This window comes from Anolis carolinensis, chromosome 3 (assembly GCF_035594765.1).
Source record: "Anolis carolinensis isolate JA03-04 chromosome 3, rAnoCar3.1.pri, whole genome shotgun sequence".
Lineage (NCBI taxonomy): Eukaryota > Metazoa > Chordata > Lepidosauria > Squamata > Dactyloidae > Anolis > Anolis carolinensis.
Genome location: NC_085843.1, coordinates 192,174,648 through 192,195,001, shown reverse-complemented (window position 1 = coordinate 192,195,001; position 20,354 = coordinate 192,174,648). Strand labels below are relative to the sequence as shown.

Genomic DNA, 20,354 nt, shown 5'->3' with positions numbered 1-20,354 from the left:
CTGTCATATAATCCAGATTATCAAAGCAGATAATCCACATTATCTTCTTCGAACTGGATTATATGAGTCTACACTGTCATACAATTCAGTTCAAAACAGATAATCTGGATTTTATATGGCAGTGTAGAAGGACTCTTAGAGATTAGAACGTATGTTCTGATTTCTGTGCTAGGGCCTACATTACTGTGCAAAGCTTAGGTCCAAATATGAAATGCCTCCTCTCAGTTCTATGGAATTCTTTGGCATTATCCTGGGAATGGGACGTGAGAGAAGCCTAACACAAGGATGGTAAAACATCAAACATCCAGACATCCCCTAGGCAATGTCCTTGCAGATGGCTAATTCTCTCATACCAGAGCGACTAGCAGTTTCTCAAGTTGCTCCTGACATAAAAAAAAACAACCTGGTAACATGGGGTTTGGCATTTGTGTGTGATGTTGTTGCACTCTCTGATCAACCTTTTAATAATGATGATGATAATAATAATAATAATAATAATAATAATAACAATAATAATAATATGAAATCCAGCATATCTATCTTGTTTGCTGTGTCATAATAAAATAATTTTATTTCTTACCTGTCTCCCGTCATGCCTTGAGGTGGATTACAGAACAATTAAACACATAAGCACAGCAAAAACACCACAAATACACATATTAAAAGGTACCTCTATAAAAGTTACATGCCAAAGAGTATCTCTATAAAATAATATTAAAATACACAAAACAGAGATTAAACAAACACACACATTTAAAATTCATGTTTAAAGAGTGTCCAGATAGGCCTGCCAAAAGAGATACGTCTTAACATGGTTTAAAAATTCCAACAGCTCTTTTAGCTGCCAAAATTCTTCTGGCAGGTCATTCCACAGTCATGGGGTGGCTGATGAAAATGTCTTCTGGGTGATGGTTGCCAGTCAGATTCCGGTTGGTTGGAGCAGATACTCCCCAGTAGACCTAAGTGTGCAGGGTGGATTGTATGGGACAAGGCAATCCTTTAGGTAACCTGGAACCAAACATTGTTGGACATTAAAGGTCTAAACCAACATCTTGTACTTTGCCCAGAAACTAATTGGCAGCCAATGGAGTGACTTCAGGATAGGTGTAATATGTATACTCTTAGATGTTCCTGTAACCAATCTGGCTGCCGTATTTTGAACCAACTGGAGTTTCTGAACTTGGTACAAGGGTAGTCTGATGTAAAGCACATTGCACAAGTCCAACCTTAAGGTTACCAGTGCATGCACTACCATCTTCAGGTCCTTCAAATCTAAGAAGGGGTGCAGCTGGTGGATCAGCCAAAGCTGATAGCAAGCACTCCTGACAGTTACATCTACCTGGGCTGACATTTGGAGGGTGGGAACACAGTATTTCAGGGGGAGTGTAACCCCATCCAGAACTGGTTGACACAACTCCATGCCCAGAATAGGACCCATGATGGAAAGCACCTCTGTTTTGTCTGGATTCAGTTGCAATTTGTTTTTCGTCATCCGGCCCATTACCTCCCCCAGGCATTCATAGAATCATAGAATCATAGAATAGTAGAGTTGGAAGAGACCTCATGGGCCATCCAGTCCAACCCCCTGCCAAGAAGCAGGAAATCGCATTCAAAGCACCCCTGACAGATGGCCATCCAGCCTCTGTTTAAAAGCCTCCAAAGAAGGAGCCTCCACCACAGTCCGGGGAAGAGAATTCCGCTGCCGAACAGCCCTCACAGTGAGGAAGTTCTTCCTAATGTTCAGGTGGAATCTCCTTTCCTGTAGTTTGAAGCCATTGTTCCGCGTCCTAGTCTCTAGGGCAGCAGAAAACAAGCTTGTTCCCTCCTCCCTGTGACTTCCCCTCACATATTTGTACATGGCTATCATGTCTCAGCCTTCTCTTCTGCAGGCTAAACATGCCCAGTTCTTTAAGCCTCTCCCCATAGGGCTTGTTCTCCAGACCTTTGATCATTTTAGTTGCCCTCCTCTGGACGCTTTCCAGCTTGTCAACATTTCCCTTCAACTGTGGTGCCCAGAATTGGACGCAGTATTCCAGGTGTGGTCTGACCAAGGCAGAATCATTCAGAGGAGACATGCTATCCTTAGCTGAAGCTGTTTTGGAAGACATGGAGAAATACGTTTGGGGTCATCAGCATACTGATAACACCTCACCCCATGCCTATGGATGATTTCTCTCAGGAGCTTCATGGAAACATTCCTAAACAAATCCTCCAATGAGCCCTCCTCGTGAGGGTTTTTCCTTCCTCTCCTGTTCCCACCACTATCATCCACAGTCTCCGAAGGTGCATTCACAACATAAAGCAACATTCTAAACCTGAATGTGGTTAGAATGGTTCTGAAATTTCTGATCACATTTTGGCATCAAAATTTATAGGCTGTCTTACCTGTTGAATGTGTCTCCCCACCTGCTTAATTTGAAATCAATTAGAGCTAGCCAGTTCTGCATCCATAGTGGTAGTCATTATTTTCCTAGCTATCATAGTACTAAAATATAGCAGTGTTTTTTAAAAGTTGTGGATTTTTTTTGAAAGAAATTGAAAAAGATGACTTACACAGATATATTACCAACTTCTGAAGTAGTGTTTCTTTTTAATACAGAGATGTTGGAAAAATAAAAATCCTTGTAAGATTAGCTAGATACCCATAAGCATGTTTTGGCCCAGTCCATTATATGGCAAGAAGAGGTTACTGTACATCAGGCATCGAGGGCAAACTTCAGCCCTCCAGGTGTTTTGGACTTCATCTCCCACAATTCCTAACAGCCAAACTACTACATTCATAGGGCACTCCAAGTTTAGCCTATAACTAGTGAATTATCTATAGTAGCAGTTGGTGGTTCCTTTTGTTCAGTGAGGAAGTCAATATGCTCTTGATTTCATCCTATTTTGAAAGCAGATATTCTGTGGACAGAATACTTCAGCACTTTGCATAGCTCCTTTAACATCTCTGTTCACAGCTCCATGGCATGGAAGCTATCAGCTGCTACTAATTGTTTATCTTCTATGCAAAGCTCATTTTCCAAGCCTCAGAGGCTTTGGGACGCTCATAGGGATTTCTCAGAACATTAAAGCTGCCCGCTTAAGGCATCTTTTCTTGCCTATCTTTACTTATACACATCCAGCATGCTGCTTAAGCAGTTCAGGCCATTCACAGTTCTACATTAACTCCAGATTTAGCAGTGTCATTTTTGTACTGAGCTAATGTTTTCAGATATGTAGCGTCAAAGGAAAGAAAAAGACATACCCTCTTTGTTTAATTTCATTCTGGCAAGTTGCTTGCAGCTACATCGATATTTTACCATTTAGAACTCAGAGTCGGCATAAATTCACATTGCTCCAAGTAAATCTAAAGAGCTCAAATCTCAGCTGGCTAAAAGATCCCTTTTTCCATTACTTGAAAAAATAAATGTATGAATAATGGATTTGTTTGGCTTTAAGTATGATGAGGCTTATGAGTTTATATTAGTGCTGTTGCAGTTTTGGCAGAATATGTAATAAAAACCTGCTTTAACATGTACAAATTGATATCTAGAGTAGGGTAGAGAGGACTTACATATCCCTTCTGAGGCTCTTGAGTGTGGCTTATTGCTCTTAATTGCTTTATTGAACATTGAATTTTTCCCAGTGTTTAATTTGTCACCCAGAGTTTCCTCTGCTACTTAAAATTTGAAAGAACATGAATACTTGCAGGTCCCTAGGACACAGAGATAATATTGCTACGTGATTGAATTTTAACAGGAAAACGTTGGTGTTTGTTTTTACTTGAACAAGTTTTTAAGATAAAAACAACTTTCCTTGTTACTGTCTTCTTTCCACCTTCATGACAGGAGTGAAGTAAATGTATTAAAAGAAAGATTTAGATTTTAAAAAATATTTTATAGTTGTATATTTTTAGTGCTGTTTGTATGTTTTACAGTATTGTATTAAACTAAAATACAACGAACAACTGTAATGGATATTTAAGTAATAGATAAATACATGTAGGTTTGGAGACATGTGTTCTCTTGACTGCAAGGAGGATAGAATGAATATCTCTTTCTAAAATTCTTCCCTCTAATTATACATTTTAAAATGATATTTTCAAAATGCTTGGATATTCATTGTGAACTGTCATTGAGACACAATTTCATTCTTCCCAAATGCTCTGAGCCTGATGTTCTGGGAAAACATCAGAGGGGAAAATGGTAGTGAACAGTCCAATACTACAGTTTAAAATGTTAGTGAATATTTGGAATTAAAGAGCTAGAGTTGGTTGTTAATGGGAATAGGTATTTGGGGAGATTTCATTTAAGCTCTGCACTTCTGTTGCGATCTAGCTACAGCAAAAAAAAAAAAAAGTCAGAGTCGAAATGGCAGACACTGACAAGGAGTCATTGTTGAAAATGAGTCTCAAAGAGGACCATGTTAGGAATTGCATTTGGGAGAGCATGAGGATCTGAGGTCCTTAAGGATTCATAGCAGAAAGAAATAATTTATTTGGTTCATCCTAGAGCAAAACAGGCAACACAGGTTGAGGGAAGGGACAAGCAGGGGTGCATTCAGATAGCTCACAAAATGCGCAAGCTTCTGGTTTTATACATGGGGTGTCCAAACGATGCCTCACATAAAAACACATTAATTTTCCACAAAGCAGGAAAACCCTGCTTTGTAGTGAATTAATTTGATACTGGATTTGATCCAAATCTTCCTGGAAGACTTGGGTCCAATTGAATATGGCTGGTGTCTCGACTGCCTCCTCAGAGCCCCCAGATGGTGGAGTGGACTAAGTGACTTGAAGGTGGGGTTGCTGACCTGAAAGCTGCCAGGTTCAAATCCCACCCAGGAGAGTGCAGATGAGCTCCCTCCATCAGCTCCAGCTCCATGCGGGGACATGAGAGAAGCCTCCCACAAGGATGGTAAAAACATCAAAACATCCGGGCGTCCCCTGGGCAACATCCTAAAGTTGGTTGTTAATGGGAATAGGTATTTGGGGAGATTTCACTTAAGCTCTGCATTTCTGTTGCAATCTAGCTACAGCAAAAAAAAAAAGTCAGAGTCGAAATGGCAGACACAATTCTCTCACTCCAGAAGCGACTCAAGTTGCTCCTGACACGAAAAAAATATCCCAGATTATCTGCTTTGAACTCGATTATATGAGTCCACACTGCCAGATAATCTGGGATAAGAAGATAATCTAGAAGTGGGTTTCTTCCGATGGGGCTTAGCCAGCTTCTAACCAGGAGTGGATGGGGTTTACACATGTCACATACACACAAATATAGCACCAAAACTTCATGTTATACAACAAATTTGACAGAAAAAGTAGTTCAATATGCAGTAATGTTATGTTGTAATTACTGTATTTACGAATTTAGCACCAAAATATCACGATATATTGGAAACATTGACTACAAAAATTGCTTGGATTATCCAGATGCTTGGATAAGCGAGGCTTGGATTAGTGAAACTCTACTGTACTACTACATCTCAATTGCTCCTCCAAATTGCTATCCCAGAAAGAGCTCTGTGTGATAAAAGTAAAATAGATACACTTACCCAGAATTGAGGTAATTAATAACTATTGTTTTTTTAACAACCTATCAACCTACCATTCACTAGTGCTTGTACATTAGAGGAGTCTAAATTTTCTGTTCCCACTTGTTCATGAAGGTTGAATCTTTGTAATTGTTTCAAGGCTAGAGAATTCCATTATGTACAGTCTTCTGTGCCAGGATTCCTGTCTGCCTTACAATAGATTAAATCCAGCTATGGCTGTTTGCAGACCGGTCAGCTGGGACATAATTAGTCCAGCAGAACATTAGAGCTACTGCAACCTGCCCAGCACAATGTTTATTTTATAAGAACTGGGCAACATTGTACAAATGAGTCTAAACTGCCTGGAGAGTGTTACATATGCTAGAAGCAAAAGTCAGTTGTACTACCATAAATTATCTGTAGCTTATTTTCTGATTGTTGTTTCTTATGGCTTTTAAACAATTGCATCTGGTTGCTGCTGCATTTGGTAAATAATTCGCATGGGTTTCAAATTATTCCAGCTGTACGCTATAAAATTTATATTAATGGATTGCTCAGATTTCTGGCTTTCATTCCATCTGTACTCTACTGCAACATATAAACTGCCTGCTAAACCCAGCAGATGATTACACTGGATAAATAAATAGCTGCTATGATTTCGTCATTCAAAACTTTTAATTTCAATATTAAATCCTATTACTGTGTGACTTACAAATAAACTAGTTGCAGACGTTGAATGAGTATGAGATTTTGTTTTGTTACCATTTGCAGAACCTGATGGGCCTGGAAGTGAATATTACTTTAAGAATGAGCTATTTTATCTTGTCATAAGTGACTTGAGAACATACTGCAAGTCACTTCTGGTGTGAGAGAATTGGCTGTCTACAAAGATGTTGACCAGGGGATGCCTGGATGTGTTCGCTGGGAGGCTTCTCTCATGTCCCTGCAAGCTAAAGCTGACAGATGGGAGCTCACCCCACCTCACAGATTCGAACTGACAACGTTCAGGTCAGCAATCCAACTTTCAGGTCAGCAGTTCAGCCAGCACACGGGTTTAACTCATTGTGCTACCGCAGCTCAGATTTAAGAATGAGTGATATGACAGTATCTTTCACCCCATCTGAGAACAGCAGTCTATCTTAGAGGTTATAGGGCAGTCCACGTGTAACACTCTGTTATGTCCTCTGACTTGAAAGAGTAAACTCTCATTAGTATCTATGGACCTCATCACATGGAGGTCCCAAATGCAGGCAACAACAGGGGGATTTGCCAGATAGTGTGACGAATCCATGGGGCAGCGGGGGGAACCAGCACCCCTCATTTTGCATTGCCTGCATCACTGCTTTCCCCATCACTGTCGCTGCTATCAAACTGGGGTTCCAAGCATTCAACCCCTTCTGCGGAAGCTGCACCCTTCGTCCAAGGAGAAAACCCCAAAAACCAAACTGTCTTTTAGTAAAGAAAGATTTATATAAAAATACATACAAAACAGTCCTTTGCTTTTATCAGCAGCAAAAACAAAATGTTCTTATCTTCAAGCTTTAACCTTTCTGGTTTCTGGACTCTCCATCTTCAAACCTCTTCAAACCTCTCTTCGGTTCCACTTCAATAGCTTTTCAACAGCAATACCATCTTTGCCACCATCACAATCACCTTCACCTTCACCATCACATTCACATTCACATTTACATTCACATTCACTAACTCAAGATTTACTCAGTCTCTATTAATAGCACTCAGTCTTACAAACACTTATCCATTTTCACATAAGAAATGACCTAAATAATATAAAACACTGACAATCACATGGGGGAATGTGCCACCACCCAGCTCCTCCCCCCAAGTCCCCCGTTGGCCCCATTCTAACTAATGAGAATCCAGAAAGCCTCCCGTGTCCTCTGGGCTCTGTCCTAGGATGCTTCTGGAATTGAGCTAGGATGGAGTCCTGCTGGAATTAGCCATGTATCATGTGATGGACTCTGGCAGGCTCCATCCCCGCAGCATCCTAGGATGCTGTAAAAAGTACATGTGATGAGGTCCTATGTCACACCAGCCAGTTTGGAGTCCTGAAGTGACTGCTTCAGTCTGCCTTACATTCAGGTCAAACATCTCAGAAAGGAGTGGCGGGGACGTGAAGGTTACTTCTGTGAACTTATTGTGGTTTCTAAGTGAGTTGTAAACAATCTTACACATATGTCTAGAAGAATCATGCAGACAGATATAATATTCTTTAAAAAACAGAACAAAAAAGTCCCCCTTTTCCTTCAGTTTTGGGTTTGTGATGAATACAAATAAGAGAGCCCTTTTTGACAAACTACAGAAGTCAGGATAGATATTATAAGTAAAAAGAAAGAAAGAAAAAACGAAATTGTACAAGAACACACAATACAAAGCAATTCATCCTTAGCTATTCTAAATCCTTGGTGCAAAGCTTTCAAAGTTCTTGCAGAAATAAAACTTATTCTTGGGAAAACTGCTTTCTGACACGCACATTCTTTCTTTTGTACCTAACACATATTTTATTAATAAGGAAGAGAAGAAGCTGTGTGGAGCTTTTGCCACATCTAGAGTTTTAAAGGTAATTTTTCAAAAAACACTGAAATTGCAAAAAAAACAAAAACAAACCATTTTGCAAATGCTGCCACGTGCATTTTTTCAAGTACTGTGCATAAGCCAATCTTAATATTTCTTCTCTGTTTAAAGCAGCTCCATGATACTAGCCTTTGTCTCTTTCAAACAGGATCTTAAACAGGATCTTGAATAGCACTGAGGGATGGATACATGGGTCAATGCTTACATTTCTTATTGATTTGCCAGATTCAGCCTTCTTAAAATATGGTTTAATAAAATCCATTAAGATTTAATTCCCAGATTAATACCTTATCCACTGGTACATAAACTGCTGTTTTGCAGTAGGAAGAATTATAGTAAGAGATGAGCTTTGGCTTTGATATGATTTCCATAAATCATATGCTAAGAAATCCTATGACATGCCCTCATAACCTACTTATGGACAATCCCAATAGAATCCCAATTTAAAGCACTCAATTATTTTAAAAATAATTTTCAGGCTCTCGGTATTTATCATTCATTTTCTAGTTGCAATTTTTATTTTTATTTGTCCTTCAAAAGTGAATAACTATTGACAGTTTTTTCAAGGACAAACTATTAGTTCTACAGTTCTGCCTGGAATAGCATGGTTATGTTTGCAGTTAACATAAAAAGCACTGGTGAGGCACTATAGATCAATGACCAGCATCCAATGATGCTGCCCAGACTGGATAGCTAGCAAATCAGATTGAGTAGAAGAACAAAGCAGAACTTGAAGAGCCTGGAAGGAACTATAAGAACAAGAAGGAAGATGTTGTAAGAGTTAGTGATGTTGTAAGTCCTGGCTTACTGGAGCCCTGTTTGATGCTCCAGTAAGCAGATAATTAAATGGATGCTTTGTGGCATCTTTTAGAAAAATTCTGCTTTCTGCACAGGTCTGAAAAAAGATTTATGCATTTATTAAGTATTTCACATCCCATGTCACTTTTAGTAAGGAAAGGACAAGGACACGGAGAATAGGTTTTAAGACTGAACCCAGTTAAACTGAAAGCTGAGTGAGAACAATTTAATACAGTTCCTATACAAACCTGATATCTGCAGTTTAATTTATGCATGTCTGACAGATATTTTCTGTAGGTATGTTCTAAGTCCTCCAGCATAACTCAAGGGTATTCTTGGATTAGAGATCCTTCACTTCACTAGGGTTCACTATTAACTGTGGATTCACCAGAAGTTCAGGAACATATCCTCCATGGATATGAGGGTTGTATATAGGTCCAGTCAGGCATGTAGCCGGGTGGTCCACGAGAAGGCCTTACATTTATTATTTAAACTGTTATGTTTATTCATATCATGATCTGATCACCATGCTCAATATATCCCATATGCATGGGGGTATTGGGATAACAATACAAAAGGTTTGCTAGGTAGATCCTCTCTCACTCAGACTCAGCCCCCCCCCCCCCGAATCAAAATCCGAGCCCCGCCCGAATCAAAATCCTGGCTATGGGCCTGGGTCCATTTGATTCAAGATGAACCACACTGGGTGGGATCACTTTCATTGATAATGGAACATTGCCTTGGGCCTAATGAAGAAACACTGGATCTGGTTTGTACCTGAAGTTTGAAGAACAGAACAGAACAGTTTTATTTCAGTCAATGACCAGCATTGATAGAACCAGTAGAATGTGAATAAAACATACATTTAGGCATTAAAATACAACTTTTAAAAGGCGTGTTTAAAGAAACAGTGCAAAATATGAGACTTAAAATGGCATTGCTTGTTCAGTAAAGAAGGAATAAATTGAAGGACAACCCCATCCCTTTTTGGACTGTCACTTGCAGCCTTATTACATGTGGCAAAAAACGTACTTGGACACTTCTGCCCCAGTTTACCCATGGAGCCTCACATCACCCCTAAGAAGACATAGGGTCACTTCTGGTGGGGCTCTTTGGGTGAACTGGGGTGGCAGTGTGGTGGTATGCTGCCACCATCAACACAGAAGCTTCCCCATATTCCATAACGAACAACGAGGCTTTGGCAGACTCAAGCTGCGTGGTGGCATTTTCCATCTGGGACACGGAAGTGTCAGCTGGTGGTCGGGGTGCCAGGAATGCCCTGCTACTGCCCCAATGCTGCCCAGATTTGTCACAGAGACTAGTGAATCATAGCACTGGACCTCATCCATGTGACAAAGTCCTTAGCCATTAGGCTGTGGCCTGTTATCATTGTAGACAAGTGGGTTTATCAGTTATTGTATACATTGCTAAATAAATAAATTGTATCTTTTCTCTTTTAGGCTCCTGATTTTTCCAGAGTGGACAGTCTCTATAAACCAGAATAATCATGTCCTTTTTTTTTCATGTCAGGAACAACTTGAGTCACTTCTGGAGTGAGAGAATTGGCCGTCTGCAAGGACGTTGCCCAGGGGACGCCCAGATGTTTTGATGTTTTTACCATCCTTGTGGGAGGCTTCTCTCATGTCCCCGCATGGAGCTGGAGCTGATGGAGGGAGCTCATCCGCACTCTCCCCGGGTGGGATTCGAACCTGGCAGCTTTCAGGTCAGCAACCCAACCTTCAAGTCACTTAGTCCACTACGCTATCAGGGAAGCTCATATGCTTCTTGCTTGGGAATTTGAATAATGGTGTTGTATCTCTAAAGTAAAGTAATTGGTGTTGAAAAGCAGAAGGTCTGCATCAACTAGTTCCACAATCCTCCAGATTGATTGAAACAATCTATCCAATGACCTTATGTTTTGTAGTCCATATAACAAGGCAAAAATGATCATAATTTGAAATTTGACACATTTACAGAAATATAGAAAAATCAGCTTTGGGAATAGACAAAATCTCTCTAAGATGAACAACAAGCAGAAAAACAATTGTTTTTCCCTAATTTATTGTATGAGGGAAAATAGATTAGATTTAAGAACCCTAGCATTACCTACATGTGATGGCACAGTACAATTTTATGGGGGTGAAGTTAATATAATTAAACAATTAATAATTAAATAGTTAGCTCCCTTTGTTTACAGTACTGTTTCAACACTACCTTTACATTTATCTGTCATCGCCACTAAAATTTGGAAGTACATGTTCATTCTATAGGAAACAATATAGTGTTGAAAGAAGCGTAAGTGAAATTATATGACATCTTCCAAAAGCACAAACAACACTGAATAAATTGACATTGCAAAAAAACCAACTTTGACTGCATTTGAATCATTTTATTGGGTAGGATCAAAAACATCAGCCATATGGTCTCTCTTTGACAAGACGCAAAGCTTGGAGGAGCCTGAAACTGAGGAGGAAGGCAAATAGACAAATAATTATTTTGGTCATAGGATCTATCAAGCGCTTGTACTGGTTTCAGTCCAACTTGTTCACAGCAATTCCAATTACAGGGCCTCGAAAGAGTCCTGTATTGAGATAGATAAAGTTTATTTCAAGCATCAGTATTTTATAGAACTTCAGAGTTATCCAGACAATGACAAAGTGCTCATGAGCAATATTTAATGCACAAACGAATCCTTCTCTGAGGTCTATGCGACCAGCACAGAATGTATTAAGAATATGCTTATTGATGAGGATGTTTCTCAGAGTCTGGCACTTTTTGTAACCATAACATCTGGTTCTTGACCCTGGGCACATAATGCTGCAGTTACAGCATTTCTAGGTTAGTACAAATGACCGAGCTCAGCAAACAGTACAAACCACGGGGAAATGCTATTGATCAGGTTCACTAAAAGAGACCAGCATATAGCTGAATTCTTATTTCTTATTTTATGCCAACAATATTAGCTATCTGTGAATATGCATACGCTATAGCTAGGGTTTTGTGAATATTTCTAGAAAGTCTTAATTAACTAATGGCATTTAGCTAATGGAAAAATAATGATCTGTGCAAAGACTAATGCTTTATTGCAATGCATTAATTTAAGCTCAGTGTATTTTGAATCATCTTCTTATCACACTTTAAATTCTCTTTAGCATAGTTAGAGTGTGCCATTCTGTTTTGGAACAGAATTTCTAAAGTAAGCCATTACCTTTTGTCCAGAAGGACTCCCAATTGGGTAGAGTTTCCAGTGCAAGAGTCTTTGTAGGCTAGAGGCTTCTGGCCTGTGGGCCTCTATGTGGCCACCTATAGCTGTTCATGTATCTTTCAAGGATGCCCACCAGCTTAATTCCTCAATTGTGAATTTTTCACATATTCATGGCCAATTGTAGCCACTGTCCCCCCCCCCCCCCCCTAACATAAATATGAAAGAAGTAAACAAGATCAGAATTGCTGAACAGGGAGACACTTTAGCCTCATTGCTTTTTCACTGACTCCAAACAACCTCTTGCACCCTAGTGAGCTTGTTTGGAATCACTTTGAATGATCTGAAATTAAAGCTCCCCACAACAACAACTGTTCCTGTGCAGTCATACGTGCACCTTTTGACTACCACTCTAAAGTCGAGCACAATCTTACTGAAATAGTAATGAAGGTTGAAAACAAGTTTCAAGCAAATGTGCAGCAAAGCCAGATTCTTGTTGGTGTAATAGTGGTTTTGATTAAAGAAAAGTATTTCATCATTACAAATGTTGGAGTGGGATCAAGGATGAGGAGAGAAGGTGTTTAACAGCTTCTTCTCTGGCCATTTATGCACTTGAACATACTCAAAGCTCACTCCTCCTTTGCTATGGAATTTTAGATTTATATTCACCCCATTTAAAATCCAGTTGTGCACAGAGGCTGAATTTGTGCAACACACACAGGAAGAAAAATATATAAAAATTACCCTTCTCTCTGTTCCAAGGGCTGTTTGTCACTAAATAAAAAGTGGCTTCCGACTACATTAATTCTAGAATGTAAATTCATTGGTATACTCCTTTTGGTAACATGCCACAAAGGGTGCATCTGCATTCTCGAATTAATGCAGTCTGATACTACTTCACCTGCCATGGCTCAGTGTTATGGACTCTAGTTTTACAAGGCCATTAGCCTTCTCTGCTAGTAAGTGTTGGTGCCTCACCTAGGATCTCTAATTTTGGATACACTGTACTGTTGAGTCTGATCCTCTTTAGTAAGTCAAATAACTCTGAAGGCATTCACTACTGTTCTAGCTACTTTGAATGCTGTTCTCAAGATGATGTATGGGCTCCCAAGGCTCTATATCCTAGTTTCTAAGAAGAAAGTGTTAGGCTAGGACCTGCTCTACACTGTAGAATCAGTGCAATTTGACATTACTTTAATTGGTATGGCTCAATACTATGTAATCCTGGGATATGTAGTTTGGTGAAACACTAGCACTCTTTGGCTGAGAAAAAGAAAAACCATGTAAAACTATAACTCCCATAATTTCATTGAGCCATAGCAGCCATTAAAGGTGGGGATGAGAGTGGGAGAAGACGTTCACATTATAAAATTGTACTGTTTTAATTGCCATGGTTACATCCTATGGAATTCTGGGATTTTTAGTTTTAGTCTTCCTTTTTCCTTTCATTTTCCCTAGCATGATTGTCTTCTCCAAGCTTTCCTGTCTTCTCATGATGTGGCCAAAGTACTTCATCTTTGCCTCTAATATCCTTTCCTCCAGTGATCATTTGGCCATTATTTCCTGGAGTATGGACTGGTTTGATCTTCTTGCAGTCCAAGGCACTCTCAGAATTTTCTTCCAACACCACAGTTCAAAAGCATCTATCTTCCTTCACTCAGCCTTCCTTATGATCCAGCTCTCACATCCATAGGTTACTACATAGGCTCATAGTGCTATAATTAATATTATATAGTGTGAAGGGCCAAGGTTCTCGTTAAGCTTGGAAGTGTCTGCTCAAGTTCCCATCGGTGATACTGGTTAGCAAAGGAGATGGTTACTTTTTTGAATTACTCCCTTGGGAAAGCAATTCTTCCAACCTTTTTTTTTTTTGGCTGACATTTTTGATAGAAACATATGGGCTGAATGTTTTCGCTGGAGAGGTTTCTTCCTTTTCTTCTATTCTTCTTTGATTTTACATTATCCTCATGAGGCAGTAATATTCCTACAGGATATTTCCAATCTTTTTATGATACAAATTCACAATCCAAAGATATAATCCATCATTCACTGCTTTTTTTAAAAAAAATGTATCTCCTTCTCTGCTCCAAATTTCTTGAAGATTTTTTTTTACATTGCTGCCATTTCATAACCTAACCAGTGCTCTAGTTGTGGAATTATTGTGGAAATACACAATTATTATTTTGCTTCTTTAAAAAATTATGCATTCAGTGAATCTAATTAGTTAGATTGACTGTGTTTTATTCTCCCGTTTTTAACATTTTATGCTGTATGTTGATTTTTATGACTGTTTTATTGATACTGATGTTTATTTGCTGGATATTGTTTTATTGTTTTATTGATTTGTTTCATTGTTTTATTGCTGGTTGTGTCGGGCTAGGCCCCATGTAAGCCGCTCCGAGTCCCTTCGGGGAGATGGGGCGGGGTATAAAAATAAAGTTATTATTATTATTATTATTATTATTATTATTATTATTATTATTATTAAGCATGTGAGAACAACCATGTGGAAGTCCAGCAAGTGGACTCAGGTGGAGGCCATGCCAAACATCCAAGAAAGTACCATGTTGGTATTTACCTCCCATTGTTTTTCTTATACATTTCTTCTTAAATGATTTGTCTGAGCTGCTAAGAGGGTCCTCTGAAAACACTAAAACTCAATTGATATCATCTCCAGAGTCTTCTAACTCTATCATCATCAACCCCCTGCCATCTCCAGAAGACCATGAAGACGTGATACAGTGGAGCACTAAATAATTTTGAATTAATTGGATGGTAATAAAAAATATAACCATCCAATGTGTTTTTGTTATTTGGCACAGACTGCCCACTGTATGGGCTTGCTATGAATTCTCTCTGTCAGAATTTCTATTAAAAGGTGCTACTTCTATTAACATGGCAATATGAAAATTGAATGAACCTTTGAGAAATGGGGCATGTGAGAAATTCTCACCGTTTCTCTATTTCTTTTAATTTTAGCCTACTGCATTTAAGCTGAGGAAGACAGAAAGAGATGAACTTCTTAAAAGTGGGGCTGGTTAATATTCTAAAACGTTAACACATTTTAAAGAATTGCAGGACTACACAAAATCTGAGGTAATACCCTTGAAATGAAAAACGTTAGTTATGGCAGCAGATGATGCACATAATTCAGAGACTCAAATAAGAAGTGGGTAAAATGAAGGAAAAGAAGGATGGGGGAGAAAAAGCTGCTGCTATATTGCATATTAATAGGGATCCAATCCATCATACACTCTGTGATCAGGCTCCAGAGGAGAGGTTCAGATTCATTTCTTATAACTTAAGCAGAAATGTGGTGTGTGACATTTTTCCCACCATGCAAATTCACATATGCTGAATATCTATGTTCTTAATATTAATTAAAAGCATATAATACATGTCAAAACCCTCTCCTAATTATTTTTCAGCCTCATTCTCCTTGTATCAGCATGCAATTGATCCTCCCACTTATGTTTCAGTTACCCAACATTAGAAGATGCTTTCTCATTGAAACCAGAAATTAGGGGGGGCTAAGTATGACTGTGAACATATCTGTCCTGGGGAGATATTACAAGAGGTCTTGAGTCTGAAATCCAGCTAGTTCCAAACTAAATCAGACTGGAAATTGTGTAGCTCTCTGGATATTGTGGATTGCAATTACTAGCATTCTTTATCATTGGTTCTGAGTTAGTTTCTTGGTGCATGAAAAACTTGGGCAATGATATATAAACTTTGTGAAAACACTGTCTAGCAGATAATTTATACTATCTGTTCAGAGAAGGGGAGTGGGAAGGGAAAGGGAAGAAAAAAGAACGAATCACACACCGTGTTTTCAGTGAATCATGATACTGATAAACAGAAGTGGCATACTCTAGTATCTTTTTTTTCGTGTCAGGAGCAACCTGAGTTGCTTCTGGTGTGAGAGAATTGGCCATCTGCAAGGACGTTGCCCAGGGGACGCCTAGATGTTTTTTGATGTTTTTACCATCCTTATGGGAGGCTTCTCTCATGTCCCCGCATGGAGCTGGAGCTGATAGAGGGAGCTCATCTGCATCCTCCCCAGGTGGGATTCGAACCTGGCAGCCTTCAGATCAGCAACCCAACCTTCAAGTCACAAGGCTTTAATCCACTAGGCCACGGGGAATGGTGTGGTCAAGGACCAATACATTTAGCTAGGTGGCAGTGAAGTAATATCTTCACTGCCACCTAGCTAAATGGGGCCGGGCTGTGGCGCAGCTGTTGAGCAGCTTCCTTAAATCACTCTGACCATGAGGTCATGAGTTCGAGGCCAGCCCGTGGCGGGGTGAGCACCCGTCAATTAAAAATAAAAAATAGCCCCTGCTCGTTGCTGACCTAGCAACCCGAAAGATAGTTGCATCTATCAAGTAGGAGATAAGGTACCACTTATAAAGTGGGGAGCCAAGATTAACTAATTTACGACCTGGAATGAGGAAGTGCCGTCAGTGTGGATGATGAAGCAGCTGCTCCCCCCTGTGGCCAGAATCGAACATCCCCTCAGAAGGTTAACTTGCCTCTGCGTGTGTCTCTCAGTCTCTGTTTGATGTGTTTATGGGCATTGAATGTTTGCCCTATGTGTGTTATAATGTGATCCGCCCTGAGTCCCCTTCGGGGTGAGAAGGGCGGAATATAAATACTGTAAATAAATAAATAAATAAATAAATATCTGGAAGTAACCGGCGGTCAGCTGCTGGGATCCGACCATTGTCAATTGGTGGCAGTGGCGGCACATATGCTAAAGCATGCAAGCCAAATTTAAAACTCAGTACACAAAGCCACTCAAAATTGGAGGGAAACTCCAACTTAAAGAGTGATGGCTATTATGTAGACAGGCCCCTTCCTTATACTGATGCACAGAAAAGACGCGCTAAAAACTTGTGGTGAAGTAAAAACACATTTGTAAAGTTTATTTGAACTAGAACAAAAAGGTTGTGTATTGGTTTCAGAAGATTAACATATTGTTTTTTAAAAAAACAAAATAGTTTCTCAATTTGTCTTCCTCAGAACTATGTTCCCTCGCAAGAGGCTTTTCAAAATCTCTCAGTCCTCCCTTCCAGAGGCTCTCAACATAAGCACTCTGTCCCTTAGAGACTCTCTAACAATATATAGCACTTCTCCCCAAAAGGCTATTTTAACTTTCCTCCTCACAGGTTTTTTCCCCCCAGTTCCAAGCACTCCTCTCCCTGACTATCTCTCCCTGACTGAATATCTTTCTCTGGTGCCTTCTACCTCATGTAGCTAGGCAACACTCTCTAACCCCAACCACCAATCAGACTCCATTATCAAATAAGGAGCTGCCTAATTCCCTCCTCCTTTTGCCTGGTTCAGCCTTTCCTCCTAGAACTCTCTCTACACACCGGCCTGGCAAGGTAGGCCAATTCCGATACACCTGCATACCTAATTTATGGAGGTATGCATTTTAATTTTAAAAGACACCCAATTAGAAAAATTCTGATGAGAACTTAGAACAAGCGCAAAAGAAAATTTTGTAAAAAAAATGCCACAATAAACTTCGACTTAGGAAGCCTTTAAGCAAAGTGGAAATCCCAAGAGTAACAGACGATGATTAACCTATACGGATTTACTCAACAAGACACAAGGTAATAATAATAATAATTTATTTGTTTGACCAGTCATATGACCATTTCAAAGTGCAACATAAATAAAAACACGGCAAAAAGGATGGGAGGACAGCAGCTGACCTTCTGTGTACTGTCAAAATCTTATTTTCCTGATTCTTCTTTTAGGAAATGTGCTCTTTTCTCGATAGCTTTCAGGATAAAAAGGCTTACTCTGATTATGGTGGATCTTTCTTGTCCTTGCAAGAGGACTGTCAGAAGATCATTTCTGTTGAGGGACCTAAAATTAGATAGTAATGGATGTAAATATCTGTGTCGAAGTTCAGCATATGCTGGGCAGTCAATCAAAAAATGTTCAATATCTTCCACTATTTGTTCTCCCCAGACACAAAATCTCCCATTTCTTGGGATGTTACACTAGCGACCAGTTTGCATCATAATACCAAGTTGTTCAAACCTGGACCTGGTATATATTCTTCTTAAGTTTTTAGCCTCCCACAAAATGAATATTCATTTAGAACACTATTTGACTATTCCAGTTCTGTTACTCTTAAGAAGAATAAGACACAAGGTAATTTCCAACTAAAAACGGGGGCAGAAATAAACCAGCAAGACGGAGGCGGCGCCGTTGAGAGGAAGGGACTATTTGGGCAGGCCTTTTTCCAACTTCAGGCACAGGAAGCAAAGGCGTCTTGCATCTTCAGCAATCCCTTCCTTCTTGGCTCGGTGGCTTCCGTTTTGAAGGAGAACCATTTAGGCCCAGGCAAGTTTGAGCGATGACATCTTGAGGACCAGCTGTTAAAAACCCTTGTGGACGTAAAAGGCAGGGTAATGCAGAGGTGACAGCAGGGAATAAAATAACCAAAGACTGCAAGAAGAAACCCGATGTAGTCGTGCAACAACAGTGTGAAAAGACTAAGGAGGGAAAGAAGACACAATCCAAAGAATCAGCTGTCCCTGAACATGTCCTTCAAGATGTGGAAAGCTGCTATCAACTCAAGATGCCTGAAGATTTCTACAATTTTTGGACATTTTGTGAGGATCTGGATCGTGATAAACTATGTGTTGCGCTTAAATCAAGCGCCGGACTTTAGTTAGTTGGACCATATGACATTCTTGCTGGAAAACACAAAAAGACTAATGGATCGAGAGATGTGAACTGGAATCTTCACTGGAGATTTTTCTATGATCCTCCTGAATTTCAGACAATTGTTATTGGAGACAGCAAAATACAGTATCATATGGGATATTTCAGGAATGTGCCAGATGAACTGCCTGTGTGGGTTGGTGAAAATGAAGCCAAGAAAGGCTCAGCGATTTCTCAACATGGTGACAATGTATTTGCTGCTGTAAAGTTATTTTTGTCTAAAAAACTTCAGGAGCTGATGGATAAAAAGAAAAGGGGTATTTTGAAGGATTTGGATGAAAAACTAACCAACAAGACTACCACCTGAATTTACATAACTGCACCATCAATATCAAAAGGACCTACACATAGATTTTGAGAAAGGTGAGACCCATTTAGAAAGAATACTAGAAGAAATAAACAACACAGAAGATGAATATATCAAAGAGTGTATGCTAAAATGGATCAAAAATGTTGGCCATACAATTAGTCTAGATGAGTGAGAATGCCTCTGGAAAGTAACAATAATAATACCCGGAAATTTCTCACTGTAGAAAAACTTTGACAAAATGTTCTATGAAAGTTACATGGCACCTGTAAAAATAGCTAAAATGCAGCCACAATTGAAAAATACCTTCTGGAAATGTAAACTAAACAAGCAACAAGATCATTTTTTTAAGATGTGATGGTCCTGTAAGAAGGAAAACAAATATTGGATTGACATCCACAAAACTATAGAAAAAGTATTAAGACTGAAAATAGCCATGTGTCCATAGGAATGCTTACTAGGCATAACAGATAGATCACTTTTGAAGACATATGATATACTTTTCATTCTGATGGCAACTGCAGCAAGAATTGTGGACATGGAAACTAGAAGAAACACCAAAAATGGAAGAATGAACAGCAAAAGTAGCTAAAATAACAAAAATTGACATTTTGACAAGATATCTTTAGATAAAAGACCCTTCTATGTTCACGAAAGACCGAGAACCCTTCAAAAATTTCCTGGAAGAAAAGAAAATTCCAACATGCGGTTTTCATGTTTTAAATGTTAATCTATTGCATTGTATTTTACACAATGAACTAGATAATATGAAAAGAACAAAAATTCTTAAGTATCTGAAAGTAAACATTTGATGATATATTTCAATAAAAATATGATTTAAAAACATACTCCTGATCTCAAGATTCTGTTATGCCATTTTCTAAATTTCATTGTTTCCCCATTTTTGATCTCACATATTGTGTTATGGTATGACACACATTCACACAAATTAGTTGATTTCACCTCTGTGTCTTTATTATTCAAATACTAGCTGCTGCTGGAAGAAGTGACAAGAGCTGAACATTTCTTAGGAGATTTCTATTGGTTTTATTTTGATCTGTACCCAAGACTTCTTTCCTCAAGTGACCCCGATTTAATTCCAAAAGCATTACCCTGTTTTCTTTCATCTGTCACCAGTACTTTGATCTGAAACACTCTTGGCCCTTATCTTTTTTGAAGTTTCTATGCTACATTTTG

At 39.1% G+C, this 20,354-nt stretch overlaps 1 pseudogene; it reads left to right on the top strand.

Annotated features, from left to right (window-relative positions):
* The first annotated feature begins 14,610 nt into the window (after positions 1-14,610).
* Positions 14,611-20,092, top strand: LOC107982579 (histone PARylation factor 1-like; annotated as a pseudogene).
* The last annotated feature ends 262 nt before the right edge of the window (positions 20,093-20,354 follow it).